This window comes from Canis lupus, chromosome 13 (genome assembly GCF_003254725.2).
Source record: "Canis lupus dingo isolate Sandy chromosome 13, ASM325472v2, whole genome shotgun sequence".
NCBI classification, from domain to species: domain Eukaryota; kingdom Metazoa; phylum Chordata; class Mammalia; order Carnivora; family Canidae; genus Canis; species Canis lupus.
The window spans coordinates 6,524,137-6,543,309 of NC_064255.1; the positions used below are offsets into that span (position 1 = coordinate 6,524,137).

Here is a 19,173-nt window from a genome sequence, read left to right on the forward strand (position 1 = left end):
GAGTCAGTGATATGAAGTTATGATAAATATAAATGTGTCTTACCTATTACTTCTGGAGAAGGGAGGAAAACTTTTGAGAGTCTTCCTAATATAATAGGCATAACACATAATACTTGTTAGGCATTTTATATACTCTTAATTTAATTTCTATTCCATATAGGGCAAGCATAATTGACCACATTTTAGAGACCTTGTTTAGGGTGACTGCAATTGACAAATCCAATGTTTGGACCAGGTTTGGGGGACTCTTCGTAATCTCATTTTATCAGTGGAAAGGATTTTGCTGCAAAATGGAAGAATCCAGTAATGAATGCAACATAAGGAATTTCTGGAGGCGATTGATATGTCTGTCATCTTGATTGTGATGGTTTCCACAGGTGTATGCATACATCCAAACTCATCAAATTACATACATTAAATATCTGTCACTTTTTATATATTGATTTTACATCAGCAAAGCTGTTTTAAAAATATGTGCACAGACATATCCAGGGGACATTTTATTATAAAATCAGAAAAAAATAAGATAGACTGATTTAAAAAAGAGATGTGATCATGTAGGTGAAAATGCCTTTTAATAGATCTGGCACATAAACACCTGGCAAAGATTAGTCAGTTTTGAACCAGATGCAACTCTATATATAATACAGAATGAACTGTCAGGAGAGGAGTGTCATACAACATTAAAAAAGGAGCTTTGGAGGTTAATCTGGGCCTTTTGTTCACTTTTTTTGAGAAAGTATGTTTTTGAAAACTTTAGACAATTTTAGGTGATACAAGCCACCCCCCCCCCCCCCGGGAACTCTTACGCATCAGAAAGAAAAACTTATTGAAAGCCTCTTACGTATACCTTTTCAAGAAAGTATTCAATCTAAGTGTGATTATTCTTTTTTTTTTTTAAAGATTTATTTATTTTAGAGAGAGAGAAAAAGAGGTGAGGAGAGGAAGAGAGAGTCCCAAGCAGACTTGGCGCTGAGCGCAGAGCCAAATGCAGGGCTCAATCGCACGACCCTGAGATCACTACCTGAGCCAAAACCAAGAGTGGGATGCTTAACCGACTGTGCCACGTAGGTGCCCCTGATTATTCTTTTAACATTAAAATTTCAATTTACTGGTCATGAATCAAAAGCCTATATTGAACATAAAATTTGTAGTCATTGACGTCAGTAAGAACCTATTTTCTCAAAGCTTGTGAGATTTAGCTTAGGGTTTTTTTAAAGTTTAAAAAAAATTATTTAAATTCAATTACTTAACACATAATGTATTATTGGTTTCAGAGGTAGAGGTCAGCAACTCATCAGTCTTATATAATACCCAGTGTTCATCACATGTGCCCTCCTTTATGCCCCTCATACCTCATCCCCCAAACCCCCTCCCATCAGCAACCCTCTGTTTGTTTCCTATGATTAAGAGACTCTTTTGGCTTGTCTCTTTGATTTCATCTTGTTTTATTTTCTTCTCTCCTCCCCTATGATCCTGTTTTGTTTCTTAAGTTCCATATATGAGGGTTGGTATTGTCTCACAAACTTAACACATTAATAGAAAGTAAGATATATCCATAAACCTTACTGTGAAAAATAAGCATATTTAATATGAGATGTGTGAAGGCCTCAGTTCAGAACACTGTTTCTCCTGTCTCTAAGAGGTTATATTTCGAATACGATGAATAAAGTTTCTTACATTTAGTAGTAGGTAGTTGGTATGGGGAAGAGAAATGATGTACCAAACCAGTAGTGACACAATCCCCAAGGTGGCTTGACACATACTTTTACTTCATTCAGTGATGTGGCATATGTCAGAGTGCTTTACCCTATGCACAGTCTGAGCAATTTCATTTCCATTGTGTTCCCTTATAGTTTCTGTTTTATCCCCCTTCTGGCTTATTCAAGTGTTTAAATTTCAAATTAGTAGCTTATCTTTATCATTCACTTTTGGGTTGGGGAAACATATTAACAGCCTTTGGACATGTTTACCATATTAAAAATAATAACAAAGAAAAAAATGATATAGAAAAAAGTAACATACTAAGGGTTATGTTTAAGTCACAGATGATCCTGATAAATTACCTCAATGCAGTATTCTTAAACTATTTTTCTAAAATGCCCGTAACCAATCTCGAGAACATTGAGAAGTCTGTGTGTGTGTGTGTGTGTGTGTGTGTGTATAACATTTGAAGTGTTGGGACTGGACAGTTGATGAAAGTAAATCCTACACAGTAGTTCGTTCTTTCCTTATACATTTTGTTAGGTTTTTGAGACTTTCACAGGTCTCATCATAATCTCTGTGATGAAGATGAAGAATGAAGAATTATGTAGTAAGGACCAAGAAAACAGTAACAACAAAGCATAATATTTTACATATGTATACATGTATATATGTATATGATGCTGAATAATCCATGCTTTACATGTTTATATATTCTTTTTTAAATGGAGGCACTTATATAAGAAGCCTAGAATTAGAATTTACCATTTTCATACCATTTGAAGCAATTCAAATTGCTTTTATATAACCCTTATATAAGGGTTCTCTGTTATCTCTGTCATGTCTGATTAAATGACACATAAAATTTTCATCTTGGCTAGCTGTGGCCAAAATGCTGATGTGTTTCCTTATGAATTTTTCTATATAGGCAAAGTGAAATAAAAAATTGAGGCTATTGTTTGTGTTACTCAGTTTTCCAAATAATTTCTCACTTTTATAGCAGAAATATTTCTTATTTTAGTTAAAACAAAAAAGGATATTAATGGTTAGTGTGTACTGTAATCATGTGAAAACTCAGGGATTGGAATATACCATTGATGTTTTTTGCATTTTACCTCCTATTTGTTTTTTTTTCGAGGGTCAGGTAATGGGGCATGCACAACAGTAAACCAATAAAGGTACCAGCAGATGATCCATATATTAGATAATCCATATGAGAATAGACAATCAGAATCCCCTTTACAATTATGTAAAAAGATGACTGGGATTTGGAATTTCATTTATAAGTTTGAAATCTGGAATTTGGTCGATTTTATTTGCAAATGATTATGAGGTTGAACAGCGCACACTCTACTTGATCCCGTGTAGTGAATTCTCATACGATCAGCATAGATAATGGAATATTTCCTTTCCTACTTAAAAAGCATTTTCAAAAGGTTTGTAAATATTTGTTTCTCAAGGATCCATTTATCTTCTTCCTCTGTTCCAAAAGAACTATTATAGGTTTACAGAAAAAGATGATAAATGAGCCCAAGGAGTCTGGGTTTAAATTGTCCCCTATTAGGTTGTACTATTATTTAGTAGACATGCAAAATCTTTAAGCACATTAATATTAACTGATCAGGTCCTGGATTTTTTTTTTTTAATTTTGAAATGAGAATAAGTCAGTCATGGAGCTATTCTGGCTTTTATTTATCCGTAGTTAGATCCATATGAAAATTCAATGTAACCAGAAAGAAAGAAAAATAGCTGGAAGACATTCCTTTTCAAAGGAATGGCCTGGACTTCAGCTGCTCGATTCCCATTCAGTTCTGAAGGCCTGAGTAATATGGTCTGTAATTGTATACAAACCTTGTAACAAAGAATGTGACAACAAAACCCATCTGTTCTTAGTTATCCTAGTACACAATACAAGGTAAAACCTGGAATGAACCAGTGGGTATTTTGATTAATTGAACTTAACTGATGGTTATCCAGAAATTCTGTTGTATTACAACTTTTACTGAAATTCTCTGTGTATGCCCCTTTTAAGACGATCATAATGAAACTTATGGTAATTTAAGACCTTCTAGAAACTCTGCGTCATCCTTCTAAACGATGAAGCTCATTACATGCATTACATAACTTCAGAGATGGAGACAGAGAAGATGTAGAATTCTGTATTTGATGTGTCCTGACCCCAATGTTTTACAAAAGCAATATAAATAAAAATACATAACAAAATACATTGGTTTTCTGTTTTCTATATTTTTATGTTTATGTATATAATCATAATATAGATAAAATTTTATTGTGCTTATAAGAGTATGTTCCCTATTTTTAACATGATCTTATTGATTTTCATTTTGCATTTCTGCTCTTTAGTCTCTCAGCTGATTTATTATAATTTATCTACACATTCTATTTTAAGGCATTTGGCTAGTGTCCAAGTTTTATAACTGTTACTGCAGTGACTAAACTAATGCATATAGTTATTTGCTTCTAGGTTTTTCTTGAAGGATAGATTTTAGGCAGTTAGATTAGTGGATTAAAGGATGTACACATTTTAGGAGGTTGGGGTGAAGAAGGAAAGATAAAGAAAACAATTAGCTTTGGCATTAGATTTTAGAGTTTCTACATTCTTGAAAATTCTAGAATACATTGATTTTGGAGTATCAATGTTAAGTTTTGGGGCAGGAATCAAACAATCCAACAATTTGGTATCATTCAACGATAAGTACAAAGGCTGAAGGCAAGCAGCCCAACTGAGAGTCTTAAAGCAATTCAAGTGCCTAATAGTGATTTTCTGGGTTGGGGGATGTGTGTTGAAAATGCAAAGAAACATGGCAATCTACTCCTCATTGACCATTTATTCCTAATGTTATAGCACAAAAAGGAGACAGAAGGTTCCACTCCAAAGTTTATGACATACTCGAGTAATAAAAATATCCAAAGAAGGGAACGACTGGGTGGCTCAGCGGTTGAGCATCTTTTGGCTCAGGGCATAATCCTGGGGTCAGAAGATTGAGTTCCACATCAGTCTCCCTGCAGGGAACCTGCTTCTCCCTCTGCGTATGTCTCTGCCTCTCTGTCTGTGTGTCTCATGAATAAATAAATGAAATCTTAAAAATATATATATCCAGAGAAGAATAATCAAATAGATAAGAGTAATGTAGATTTTGGATAGGAAGGCTTTGTATTGACTGAACCTTGATCTGAAAGTTAAAGAAAATGGAAGCTTTTTGGTAGCAAGAAGAGAAGGATGGCTTTCTCAAGGTAGGGAGAGAACAAAGAAAAAATTAAGCAAATTATAATTTTGGGGGTACACTGAACAAATGAATGAGTTTTTGCCATAGTATTTTAGCGTAATATCATACTGTTTATTTGTTGGTGACTTTTGGAGGATAAAAAATGGAGTCATATTTTCCCTGATATAAGAATCACTCTATTCTGTTTTATTTCAAAGTCATAAAATTTACATCGAATTTAACTGGAATATTTAGGTGGAAATTCAGCTTTGTATTTGAAGATCCTCAGACTCCTTTCATTGAAATCTGGGTTTCCCTGAAATTGAAATTGTGTTCACTGTCTTTATATATTTAATGATTAAATGTGGTTAACAGATAATATTGCTGAACAAAAGTGTAAATAAGTAAAATCTGGAATATTTACTGGCAAAGAAATATTTCTTTATTCCCCAAGCCAAATATTTGTCTCCTTTAAAATTTATATTCTGAATTCTTGGTGTGAAAAAATAGGTGACCATTTTTCCCTTTGGATAAAGTTTGATTTTATATAAAAACAAAACATACAGCATTTAATTAGTGGAGAAATTATGTAGCCAAATGATTGCAATATCCCTAGAATCCAGCAGCCTCAGCATTCTCTTGAACGCTTGTTAGAAATGCAAATTCCTGAATTCTACTCCAGATTTACTGGTTCATAAATTTACTGGCCCCTTGAGGGAGGGGCCCTGGAATCTGGGTTTTAACAAGCCCTTCAGGTAGTTCTTAGGCATGTATAATTGAAAAAGTTGCTAAATTAGGTTGTGTTTTTTTCTTAAAGCCAAACTTAATATGGCCAACTGGTGCCTAATATTTTAAATGTAATGCATTTCAGGTTTGGGACTAAGTCTTGGGTGCACGATGGATGGTACTGTGCTGCTTTTTGTACATTGCTGGATGTTTTAAATGTTGCTTCATAAAAATAACATTGTAATTTTGTGCCCATAGTAGAAGCTTAGTTTACCATGCCTAACTAAAATATGCTTGCTTCTTTTATTACTTTAAATTGTGTATTTTCATTTAATTTCTTTTTTTTAACAAGATCTTTTTTTTTTTTTAATTTTTATTTATTTATGATAGTCACAGAGAGAGAGAGAGAGAGGCAGAGACACAGGCAGAGGGAGAAGCAGGCTCCATGCACCGGGAGCCCGACGTGGGATTCGATCCCGGGTCTCCAGGATCGCGCCCTGGGCCAAAGGCAGGCGCCAAACCGCTGAGCCACCCAGGGATCCCACAAGATCTTTTTTTTTTAATTTTTATTTATTTATGATAGTTACAGAGAGAGAGAGAGGCAGAGACACAGGCAGAGGGAGAAGCAGGCTCCATGCACCGGGAGCCCGATGTGGGACTCGATCCCGGGTCTCCGGGATCGCGCCCTGGGCCAAAGGCAGGCGCCAAACCGCTGCGCCACCCAGGGATAATTCTTATACTTTAAAATGTGTATTTTCTACATCTCAATTATAATTTATATAATTACTAGGACATAGTTTTTTAAATCGCCCTTCAGTGAATTTTGTTAAAGATAATTAGTGGGATTTATGCTATTGGCAACACAAGAGCCCACATCATTTCAGCACTGAGGAAGAGCATGTCTCTAATTTGTAAACAAGTCCAGGCATTACTCTTTTCTTCTTTTTCTTCTTCTTCTTTTTTTCATGTTGTTTTCCAGTTCTTTTGAAGTGACTTTACAAAACATCCCATTTCACTATCTTTCTTTTCCCTCTCATTTTTTGGATATGTTATTGTGCTTGAGCAGATGAGAATAAGAGTCAGGATTTGCTTTCTAGTTATCTTTTTCTTAGACAGTCTCCACAAATATTGTTCTAAAAGCAGAACCCAAATTGCTTTTTTGCTTGTCAAAAAAAGTCTTTAAATGTTAAAAGACCTTATTTATCTGTCTGCCTGCCTATATCCACATCTACCGCCTACGTACCTACCTACCTACCTACCTACCTACCTACCTACCTACCTACCTACCTATTTATCTAGACCAGTCAATTATAGTCAGGGCAACTCATCTAGATTGTTTCGCTCTGGAGAAAAACATTCATGTATCAAAATATGAAAATAAGCTACATGTGTTGCATAAGGTTGGAGCTAAATATACAGCTTGGGAACATAATTTACTTACCTGGGGATGTAACAGAGGCGTCTGTTGGGTTCATGGTTTGAATCATGTTGCTTGGTAAGCAAACATGTAATCTTCAAACATTATAATTAATAATCCTTTAACTTCCTAATTTTGGCCTTTCTCAGGCTGTTTTTGGACTATCAAAATTCTTTCTGAATTCTTCTGAAGGGACTCCTCTCTATACTGTCATAATACACGTGTGTGCGCCTCCCTATCGGAAATCCACTTGGGCTCTGTTCGAGTGATTTAAGAGGTCTTCCCTGACCACCCCATAGAGGATATGCCTCCTTCCTTTGTCAATGCTTGTCACTCTATTCTGCTTTATTTTTCTTCAAAGCATTTATCATCACCTGAGATAAGTACTCCACGCAGGTAAGGACTTGTGTTTGTTGAGTTGTTTTAAGCAGTCTGTGTCCAGAATGCTGAACAGATCCCTGACACCAGAAATATTTTAGGATTAATTTTCTTTTTCCCTCTTTTGGAATATAAATTCTGTTAGAGCTGGAATTCTGTCAAATTTTTTACATCTCCGGTGCTTGAGTGCAGTGCTAAGCGATGGTAACCAATCAACAGTAATTGGTGGATGGTAACGTGTAAGTGGAGGGAAGTTGAAACATATTTTAGTGGGTTAATGCATTTGTGTTTCTCATTTGCATCTTATTGGTTTTCATATTAAAGTCTTGCATTAAGAATTCCTATGTTAGGTGTTTTCATATTTCCCATTAGGTGTTTATTTGAAATTTTTAAAAGAAATTGGAGTTTTTATCAAGTGCTCAATTCTAAAAATTGTTTATTTTCAGTTTCTACTATGAATTATTTGGACTTTTAATATACTTTAAAGCATTGATAAACTGTGACTTAATTATACAGGTATCCTGACAAGTTGGGTTGTGACAGTAGCCTAATGAGCATAATCACCCGCTTCCTGGACCATTGTTGTCCAGATGTAGCTGTACTTTAAGCAATCAAATCTAAAAAAGCGGAGGGCTCTCATGATAGACTGGTTCAAGATGCAGCAAACCACTTCTGATGCTAACTTTTTACACGAAGAAATGTGATTAAGATATGTTAAATGGAAATCTATACAAAACCAGTGAAATTGTTAAAATATTCAAATATGCCATACTGTAACAAGAAAACACTGCAACGCACTGAAATCAGCAGTAGAACAGCTGTGTTTTAAAGGACAGTACTTTGAATGTCACTTGACAATTTGCTTTCAATTAGAAGTAATTTACAGGAAGATGCCCACAAGCTAATCTTTACAGGATAATTAAGTTCCATTTTCTTTACTTTTAATTAAAAAGCAGAAAAGATTTAGCTGATCCATAAAAAATGTTCTGTTTAAACATTCATCAGACTTCACACTCTTTTTTTGTTATTTGTTGTAGCAGATGTTATCAAAAGTGCAGTCTGCTCTGTTTTAAACCCTGATTTGGAAAGTGAAACATGAGTTGCAGTAGGCATGTACTGGTGAGGTATGATCATTCAACATCTGTATGTTCAAAGAGGATATAACAGATACTGCTGTTCCATCCCTTAATTGCGTCTGTCTGACGCATTTAATTGTACTACAAAACCACATATATTAAAATGAGAAGCCGTGCAACTGTCAATTTTGAACGTGATACATAGTAGGATGGTACTTAAAAAAAAAAACACCTTTACTTCAAATGTCTTAGGTATCTGTCGATTCAGACATGACATATTTTTCATTGTAATTTCAATAATATAAACTTTGACACTGAGTATTTTAACATGAGAACTTACTGAAAAGAAAGGAGATTTAATTCTAAAGTCATTTAAAACTGTTCTCTGGTTATTAACGTGGCTTTTAGCATCACTGTTGTTTTTATTTGGCAAAATAAAATATATTGCCAAAGACATTCAGAGGTTTGATTTTATAACTTACTATCGAATGGGACTATTTTTTTTTTAAGCTGATGATTGCTGAGTAGATCGTGATTAGTCAGGCTTTTCCTCACTTTCAGACTGTGCTAAAGAATTGCAGCAAAGATTCTTCAGACAGAATTCTTTAGTTCAGTATTATGGTATTTGCTTTTTTTTTTTTTGACATTTTTTGGCTATTTAATCAATCTGTATTGACAGTAGCTTTTTTTTTTTTTTTTAGGATCTAAAAGATTTCCATAATTTGAAAAAAAAAGTTGAGCCACTATAGAAAAGTATACATAAAATTTTTTTAAGTAACAGTTTCATTCAGGGATCCCTGGGTGGTGCAGCGGTTTAGCGCCTGCCTTTGGCCCAGGGCGCGATCCTGGAGACCCGGGATCGAATCCCACGTCGGGCTCCCGGTGCATGGAGCCTGCTTCTCCCTCTGCCTGTGTCTCTGCCTCTCTCTCTCTCTCTGTGTGTGTGACTAACATAAATAAATAAAAATTAAAAAGAAAAACAATTTCATTCACTACACCTTTTGTCAAACAAGCTTGATTTTCAATTTTCTGATCGATGAGTACCTAAAACTCAAAGATCCTATTGAAGTTGCCCATTGTTGCTTACTTTTTAAAAAATTCTATTTCCCACTGTTTGAAGGAAAGCTGCAAATGATAAGACAGGGTGCTCATGAGCCCATTCGTTTATTGCTTTTGCCATTTAGATTTGTATAAGTAGGGAATACGCCCAAAGGCACTTTGACCAATATAGTTTAGGAGACTGCAAAATAAAGAAATGCAATTTATTTCAGCATATATTATAAATTTCAGGTAGGAGCTTAATTATAATAATCACAATGCATTCATTTAAATGGAGTATGTGTTTGAACATGTAAATGCCATCAGGTTTTGTAATGAACTGGTGAAAATGTATGCTTCTCTATTGAAAGGATAACGCTGGAAAAAGATTAAGCATGCCCTGTCTTCCCCCTTCCCTCTTTTCTTTTTGGTAATCAACACCTGGTTTGATTACATCTTTTTGAACTCTGAAAGCTATAGGATAAACTCTTTACATGGAAGTTTTTATGAAAGAGAACTGCATCCAACAGTAGTTAAACTTTCCACATTCAGGAGAATTCCGTCTTTTCTTGTCATCCTATAATTCAGACTTCCTTTAGTAAAGGATAAGCAGTTTTGTTATTGTTCAAGACAGTGTAGTGATGTCCACTTGGTGTTTGGTTTTCAAGTTTATGGCTGCTTTGAGGAGGACAGATTCTTATGTATATGTGGTGCTTGGAGGAGTTCTCAGCTGACCTTAGGCACGTGTACCTTGTCTACTGCACCTAACACATGGCTAGTACATGATTGGTTCTCATTAAATATTTATTAAATGGCTGGTAGACAATAAAATTTGGACAAAACTCCATTTGATACAGTACACACATTTTATGAATTCTGTTTCCCCTTCCTCCCTCCTACCCTTTCCTCCCTTCCTTCCTTTCTTTTTTGTAAGATCAAAAGATCTGTGATCTAAGAGGCTATAAGCTATTGTGTTACCTACCATCTCCTTCAGGGCTGTACTTCTTATAAAGCTGGAAGTTGTGAATACTGACTTTCTTGCACGCTATATGTGTAAAAGAACGAAATTATTTTATAAATATGGAAATAATGTCTTCTTCAAGAGATGAAGACTTTTTTCTTGTCTATATTTATTTTTTTTTAGTTTTCTTGTTGGTAGTTGTTGTGGCTCACCTCCTCCCCACCCCCCACATTTGATTACTCTAATGTTTTGGGCTTTTATTTTTTATAACTAAATATGTTTGTATTTCTTGCCTGTATTTTCTAGAAGTGAGTCTTGAATTTCCTTCTCCGTTGCTTCACCTTGCTTGTAATCCTTCCTACCTCACGTCTATCAACTTGTTCTTCCAAAAACAACTGACAACATGTCATCATTGCTTAAAATCTGCATGGCTCCCTATTACCTATATCATTATGTCCAGATTTTTCTCTTTGGTTCTAGGACTTTCCATAATTTGCGTTACTTTTCCTTTTTCAAGTTATTTCTTATACTCTCTAGGCCATAAGGAACCTCTGCTCCAGCAAGACAGTATTGCTCTTCCTATACCCTCTCCTACAACATCCATTCACTTTCAGTTGCTACTCCATAACCTTTGCTCATATAATGCCCTGCCTTTCCCCCTTCATCCTCTAAATCTTCCATATTGAAAAGGTCTAATGGAAGTCCCACATGTTCCAAGAACTTCCCAGTATTCTTCCAACCCACAGTAAATACTCTGTTTTATATTTCTTACGCAAAAATAATGTCAGGCATTTTGACATTTGTTTTCTTTTTCCTTTTTTTAAACAAAAGATTTTATTTATTTATTCATGAGAGACACAGAGATATAGGTAGAGGGAGAAACAGGCTTGCTGTGAGGAGCCTGATGCGGGACTCAATCCCAGGACCCCGGGGTCACAACCTGAGCCAAAGGCAGATGCTCAACCACTGAGCCACCCAGGTGCTCCTGACATTTGTTTCCTATATTTTTTTTTCTACATATAGATTAGCTTTGTCTCCATATGAGGAATGTAAACATTTTAAGAACAGAAAAAAAGAATTCTTATGCTTTTTTTCCTTTTTTTGTAAACCTTAAATCGCATAGCATTATGGTAAGCAGGTGGTAGGCGTTTATTTCATGTCTTGTTTCACTTTTTTAAAAAGATTTTATTTATTTATGATAGACATAGAGAGAGAGAGAGAGAGAGAGGCAGAGACACAGGCGGGCTCCATGCCGGGAGCCCGATGTGGGACTCGATCCTGGGGCTCCAGGATTGTACCCTGGGCCAAAGGCAGGCGCCAAACCGCTGCGTCACCCAGGGATCCCCCTCTTGTTTCACTTTTAAAAAGAGACTGTATATTAGAAATTCATAGCTGCATACATATATTGGGGGAAAATATTAAATAATATTTTCTCATACATTTAGAATAGCTTTTTTTTCCCCCAAAGACTTGGGGATTATGTTTCATGTTTGTTTCTAGAACAATTTACTGCCACTTAGGAAAAAAAACATTCTTTTAAAAACAATTAGTTAGCTTTAAGATAGAGATAAATCATCAGTTTTTAAGGACTATCATTTTAGTTCTCACTAACTCATTTTGGAGCTAATATGTTAGTGAAAGGAAGGACGTGTAAGTCATCTATCTCTTTAACCATAGAGTGGCAGTGCCACCATGCCACTGCCTGTTACTGGGTTCATCAGAGCCTTTACGTATTTGTAATTATCCTTCCATAAATAGTTTGCAGCTTGACCATAGCATTTTGCCACTCTGTTAGAATAAGGCACAAGGTCCAAGTTAAAAGCAAAATCCTCAATGAATTTAACAAAATTAAGCAAAGAGCTTTAGGTTATAAGAGCAGAGTTAATGGATTCAGCTGTTCTTTACTTTCACTTTAACCAACAAATTTTGCATTCATTTTCCAGTTGTGAGCCTCATTCAATTAAAATGGAGTAAAATTAATTTTGTGAAACTGTTATATCACCCCTGGAGATAATTGGAGATAACCTAGTATGGCACAAAACTAAAGCTAGCAAATCAGCATTTATGGGGTTGGTTTCAGTAACTATATTGCGGAAGTATTTCAAGATTAATTTTTAGTGCTTATTGTGAACTTTGCTGGGATTGTTCATGTGACTTAGCTGTGACCAGAGCTGGATTATGATGGAATCCTGGAATTCAGAGACAGCCAATCCCAGAACCAGAGACAGTATAGGGCAGTGCTGCTAGTGTGTTTGGTTCAACAACCAAAGCCATCAGCAACGCTGGGAAGCTGGTTAGAAAAACACATGTGTGGGCTCCACCTCAAACCTATTAACCCAGAATCTCTGGATGGAGCTCAGGAATAGAAAAGAGTAACATGCTCTCCAAGTAAACCTTATGTATTCTAAAGTCTAAGAGCTACTGTCTGTGGAACCCTAGAGTTTAGCCCTCATCATTATCAGACAAATCCATCCTTTGTATTTCAATGGAACAAGCTATATCTAACGATTTCTAATTTCTCACTCATTGCCATAAAATGCAAATTGAATCAAGGTTTTTTAAAAAATATATTGCTTATTTCACAGTTTTCATCTGTATTCTGAAGTGTATTCTGAACTGATTCATCTGAACTGATTAAAATGCAAACAGAAGAGCTAGATCACTTTGATAAGCAATAGAAATTCCACAATCTTTCCTAAGAGCAAACGTGTGCTTTATTCAGCTTTGTGTCCTTCCAACCTAGCAGAGAACAAAAGCAACTGTAGAGCAGTCTTATATTGGCCCTGTCTTGGCACTTGGTTTGTTTCATTTTGGCACATGGCTGTGTTCTTTCGTCATACAGGAAGCTATCTGCAGAATCAGTCAAATCTCAGATTCTTTGAACAACTTGATCAGGCTGATGTTTTCCTAATGAACAGAGGTGGTTAATCTCCATACCAAATAATTAATTGTTTTTACCTATTGAGGTGCTAAATAATAAGTGACATGGAATTCTATATTAGTTATAATATGAGACTTTCATTTTATTTTTTAAAATATTTTATTTATTTATTCATGAGAGACACACAGAGAGAGGCAGAGACACAAGCAGAGGGAGAAGCAGGCTCCCTGCAGAGAGCCTGTTGCGGGACTCGATCCCAGGACTCCAGGATCATGAACTGAGCCAAAGGCAGATGCTCAACCATGGAGCCACCCAGGTGCCCTAATATGGGACTTTTAAAATAACTTGAACATTTCTTGAGATCTTCAAATTTTCATAGTTTGCTACATAAATGTGCTAGTCATATATTGGTCCCTCTAGCAACATCACATAAATAAGATCATTAATTAATATCATTTAAGAATATAGATTACATTAGCTCTCTGTCTTCTCTGGATTGGGAGCAGCTCTCCTGCCACAGCCCCTCGTCCTCTGAAAATGTATGACTGTGCAAAGTTCATCTCCACCCTCTTAGTCAGGAGCATCTCTCAGCTATTGAGCTGATCACTGTCTACAGTGGTGCTAAATTCACTGGAGACACTGACAGGTGAGAGCCTCAGCAGCTTGGCAGCCCTGCATCCCCTGACCCCACTTATTCCTAACCACAGCTTCTGAACCAGCACTGTTTCAAGGGACATTGACACAACCACCAAGTGCATTGGGTCTGGGGCTGCCAATGGTAGGGATGGCTGGTTCTAGGGTTGGAATTGGGACTGTGTCTGGGAGCCTTATCATTGCTGATGCCGGGAAACCTGCCCTTGTACACCATTCTGGGCTTTGCCCTCTAGGGTCCATGGGGTTCTTTTGCCTGATGGTGGCCTTTCTCATCCTCTTCTCTATGAGAAGTAGCCGTCTCCACCTCCCATAGGTCCTTCTCCTGCATTGCATCTGTCTTGTATGTTCCTTTTCCTATACTTTTCCAGGCAGCCCGGGTTGGCTCAGGGTTTGACAGGGAAGACAAATAAATACTGTATTAATAAGAAAAATATAGAGATAATGTTAACTTTTATAGTTCTATAAATTGTTTCTGAAAATGAACTTTCATAATAATGCTTTATAGAAATTGCAAGCTGGACTATAATTGATTCTGTATATATGAATGTGTGTGTATAATATGGAAATCCTATAGTATATTAGAGTATATGAGGATAATTTTGGCTTTGTCAATTTAGTGTAGATTAGAGCTGAGACTCATAACTTTCAAGGCATCTAAAAGTAAAATCATATTGGATATGAATTGTTAAGCATTTATTTAGGTAGCATTTATTTAGAGGTAGACTTTGCCCTACCAAAAGATTTTCTCTACCTTCTTAGGTTGTGGGGTAACAGTAGTTATACTGGACCTGGGTTGATTGATCTTTATATTGTTGCTAAGTCTGTATTTTACATCTAACTGATTGTATTGAATTTGTGTTATGTCTGATACCTGCTGAAAAGTTATAGTGCCCTAGAGGGTTATTACCATTAGTGATACAGAGATCCTGTGATGATAGGCTCTTCTTTTCATCTAGAAGGACTCAGAATTAGGCATGCTTAGGTTTTTATTACATTCTGTTTATTATATTCATTTATTTTAATTTTATTGATGTTAAATGCCAATTATATCATAATGCTAGACTCTTGGAGGGTAGAAAAGGCACATTATGTAAATAAAACACAAGATTTTTTTTTTTCCTCAAAAGGGTATTTCTCTGTAAGTCTATGTCAGGGAAGACTGAATTTGTCCCAATGTGGAAGTAGCTGTTTTCATTAACCCATTAATAATAATATTGGCACCTTGTGCCATTGAGCTTAAATTTGGTACATTTTATGGATTGATTCCAAGAATTTTGGTATAGAGTTTCCTGGGTTCAGGAGAGTGACCCTAGATCTGAGGTCACAAATAAAAGTTTGGTTTTGCTTTGTTTTCTTCTGTTATAACAGGTGCTTTTATTATCTGACAGTATTTCCAAATTAAGCCAGTTCTGTTTAGAGCTTTGGAGGATGCTAAGACACCTACCATGGGCAAAGAAACTCTTGGTTAATATTTTTCTCCTTGCTTGTTTACTTTGTCAATGGATTTGTGAAAGTGCCCAAGGTTGGATGTGTATCTTCAATCACATTTCTGTGCTCAAGAACTTTGAAAATCAGGCGTCTTGGATATTACATGTTTACTAAAATATTTCTTAGTATGTATTTAGGTCTTTGATGAAATTTTAAGTTATTATTCCTTTCACCTATGATACTAGTGGTGTCATATATACATTTTTTTCCTTTGGCTTGCCATGTATATAGAAAACATCTTAATTTGTCTACTGTGTGCTGTCATACCACCACGTGTACCTTTTAAAAGATCATTTGATACAGTGGCTCTAAGGTGGAAGCATTGTTAAGTTATTTGCTTTAAAATATTTGTATAACATGGCTTTTTTGAATGTCACTTTAATTTCTTTCAATAAAGGAAAAAAATGAAGAAAACTGCATTTATTGGTTCCCTATTATATAGCAGGTATTGTAATACATGCTTTAATTTAGATTATCTCATAGTCTCCTCACTATGACACTTGAAATTAGGCTCAGAGGAATAAAGAGCACGTCTGAGATTCAAACCTAGTTCTAACTCCCAAGGCCACAGTGTTTCTGCCTTGACATGCTGCCTCTTGCCATAAGGCCATATCCTAATATTTGGTGGAAGGTGCAATAATAAAAGACATTCCAAAGGAGTGGAAGAGCCAGATAGCTTTAGTGAAAATAAGACATAGGAAATTCTAAGGAGTTGTGTGGGCCCTCTGCTCTGTGAGTATAGGAAGGAAGAAGATCCGTTGTCTAAAATCAATTTTTCCCTTCTCTAATTTTCTCAAAATTAATTTAAATAATTGATAGTATTTCTCAGTGTATGCTTTATAGCCTGTCTTGTCTACTTGTATATTCTGGAAAATTGACTTAAAATAATTTCTTTTTTTTAAAGACTTTATTTATTTATTCATGAGACACACACACACACAGAGAGAGAGAGAGGCAGAGACACAGGTAGAGGGAGAAGCAGGCTCCATGCATGGAGCCCGATGTGGGAGTTGATCCCGGGACTCCAGGATTGCGCCCTGGGCTGAAGGCAGGCGCTAAACCGCTGAGCCACCCAGGGATCCCCAAATAATTTATTTTTGGAATAAAAGGGGGATGTATTATAGGCAAAAGATAGGCAAAATTATTACCAATTGTATGCTGGTTTTAGTTTGAATCTAGAATTCTAATACTAAATGAAGATTTTTATTTGTATATTTTCAAAAGTTGGGGACACTTAAAATACATTTATTTACTGATCTGTATGAGCGACATTTTACTTAGACAGTCTTCATGATATTAGTGGTATGGGAACATTATTCCCCATATTTAAGACTCATTTGGAGCTTTCTTACTCCAGGGTTGAATAGATGGTTGCTAGATAAAGGCATCCATAAAATAATGATTATGAGTGTATTTATAAAAAATAGCTTTCCATTTTGGTTTGTAAGATACACTTGTAAATTTTTATAATGTTACGACATACTGTCCAGATTGGTTGATTGGGGGAGGGGAGAACTAATATAATTCAGACAAGCAATAATTACTAGGTCAAAAAGTAGGGCAATTAAAAAAATGATTCATGGCAAGTGGGAGTGAGACATTTATATTCTGAAAATTAATTATGGGACATTTTATTTAAATTATAATCAGGAAGAAAAGTTCAGGAAAAAGAAAGAGGTTCAGGGAAATTTTATATGTACTTATCTTGAGTACAAATTAGTAAAGATTCAACTAATGTGTCAGAATCCATTAAAGAGATTGGGAAACCCTATTTCACTGTGACTAAACTGCCTGAAATTTTCATCCCCAAACTTAATATAATCAAATGTAGAGACTGTGTATGTATTGACAAATCTACATATATGTCCCTGATGCAAAAGTACAAAAGATATGGATACTTGATTTTACAGGGTTGATAATGATGTGTTCCATTGGCCAAAGCAAGTGTTAGAGCTCTTATAAAATCTTCAGATCTACAACTTAAAAAATAAATTATTTTATGTTTTCATTGGCAGCAACCGTCTCCAGCTGGCAATCCACTTATTGTATAGTGCATCCTTAGAAGCTGCCTTTAACTCTGAACGTCTGATGTCTCACAACCTTGGTCTTTGCCTTGAGAACCCTGGTCATTACTGCTCTTACTGGACTCCCATTTAGTCCTTACCTTTTTGTTCTTTGGTTTACTTTCCTTCCACCTTATTTCCCTGTTAAACTTTTCTGTCCCGGGCCCTATTATGTGAACTTGTTCTTCCCTTTTCAAACTTCTTTCATACTCACTCTGATGAGCCCAGCTTAGTTTATGGTGCTGGAATATAGAGGGCCCTGGCCTACCCTTTCCTATTTATTAGGCGTTAGGGCATTTGGCATGTGTTCAGTGTGAGCTATGGTGATCTCATAACTCACAGGATGAAGCTAATATACAGTAATTTTAGATCTAGTAATAGATGAATGGGAGATCATTGGCCTTTCAGTTTGCAGGTCTACTCTTCCCATGGCTAATGTAAGAAATCTCATTTGATTTTGAAATGGTGATATAAAAGACAGGGTTTTAGATTTGAGGACTAGAAATCCCACACTTAAATTGCTCAGAATGTGTTTGCTGGAACCAGATAAAACTCCTTCCGGTGGATAGTACACCTCTCTTAGGGTAGCGAATTTAAGGAATAAATTCCATTATCAGGTATTAAATTTCAGTACTTAAAATGGGTGATTAAATGCAATGCATACTCTCTGAAGTAGTTTGTAGAAGTGGCCAATATAAGTAATGGAATTTGGGATTCAAAGGGATTCTCTTTGCCATGAAAAAAACATTTTCAGGTATTCACCCAGTAAGATCAACATGCAGTAGTTAGCTTCAGGTTTTTTATTTGTTATTTAACAGATAGAGTGGAGGGAGGTGGGGAGGTCCATAATCAACCCATATTGCTGAAAGGAGAAAAAAATAAAAATATTTTTAGTCCATTCAGAGTGGCTCCCCCAGGAGAAAGACTGATGCATTCAGCCACAAACACTTTACTTAGCTGCATGGGCTTAAAAATATAGACACTTATAAAGGAAACAATTTAGTTTCTCCTTTCTTTTAGTTTACCATGCTGTTTGGAATCTTCAGAGTTTTCCAAGATGATTGATGTTTTCTAACACCTCAGCAATAATTTCAACCTTTGTTAAAACTTTGGTATAAGACTGACATCGTCTTTATAAATTGACCATTTAGTTAATCCACTTGTGCTGATTGAATAGTGGTTAAAATCCAAACATCCTATTAGATACCGAAATGATACTATAATATCTCAAAATAAATAACCATGTTATTTTTGAGTGCAGAATGACGTGTTGACTTGTGAAAACACAAAGTTGATGTCAGTTGCCTTTTAATTGTGGGTGGATGTTATGGCACCTGACATAGTTCAATCAGCAGGCATACTATACAATATAGTTACCTCTTATAGACTTTCTATCTGTACTCTAGGGTGGTTTTCTTGTTAGGTAGTGGGAGATCTAGGAGTAAAGACTTCTAGACACTGGCTGAGGAATCACTAGAGACACATCTTTTACCATAACCATTTGTGTAGTTTCCATAAATACACTTAATACTTACTAAAGAGATTATGAAGAGATATTAA

The 19,173-nt window shown here is 35.7% G+C and overlaps 1 protein-coding gene across 4 annotated transcripts in view; it reads left to right on the plus strand.

Moving 5' to 3' along the window:
* The window catches only part of ZFPM2 (zinc finger protein, FOG family member 2), a 457,957-nt gene that overhangs the window by 27,688 nt on the left and 411,096 nt on the right, over window positions 1-19,173 (plus strand). The window contains exon 2 of one of the 4 annotated variants that reach the window (XM_049093338.1): window positions 904-1,067. The exons of the other annotated variants lie outside the window; for them this stretch is intronic. The gene's annotated coding sequence lies outside the window, so the exon portion shown is untranslated. The remainder of the gene's footprint in view (window positions 1-903; window positions 1,068-19,173) is intronic. 4 annotated transcript variants of the gene reach the window in all.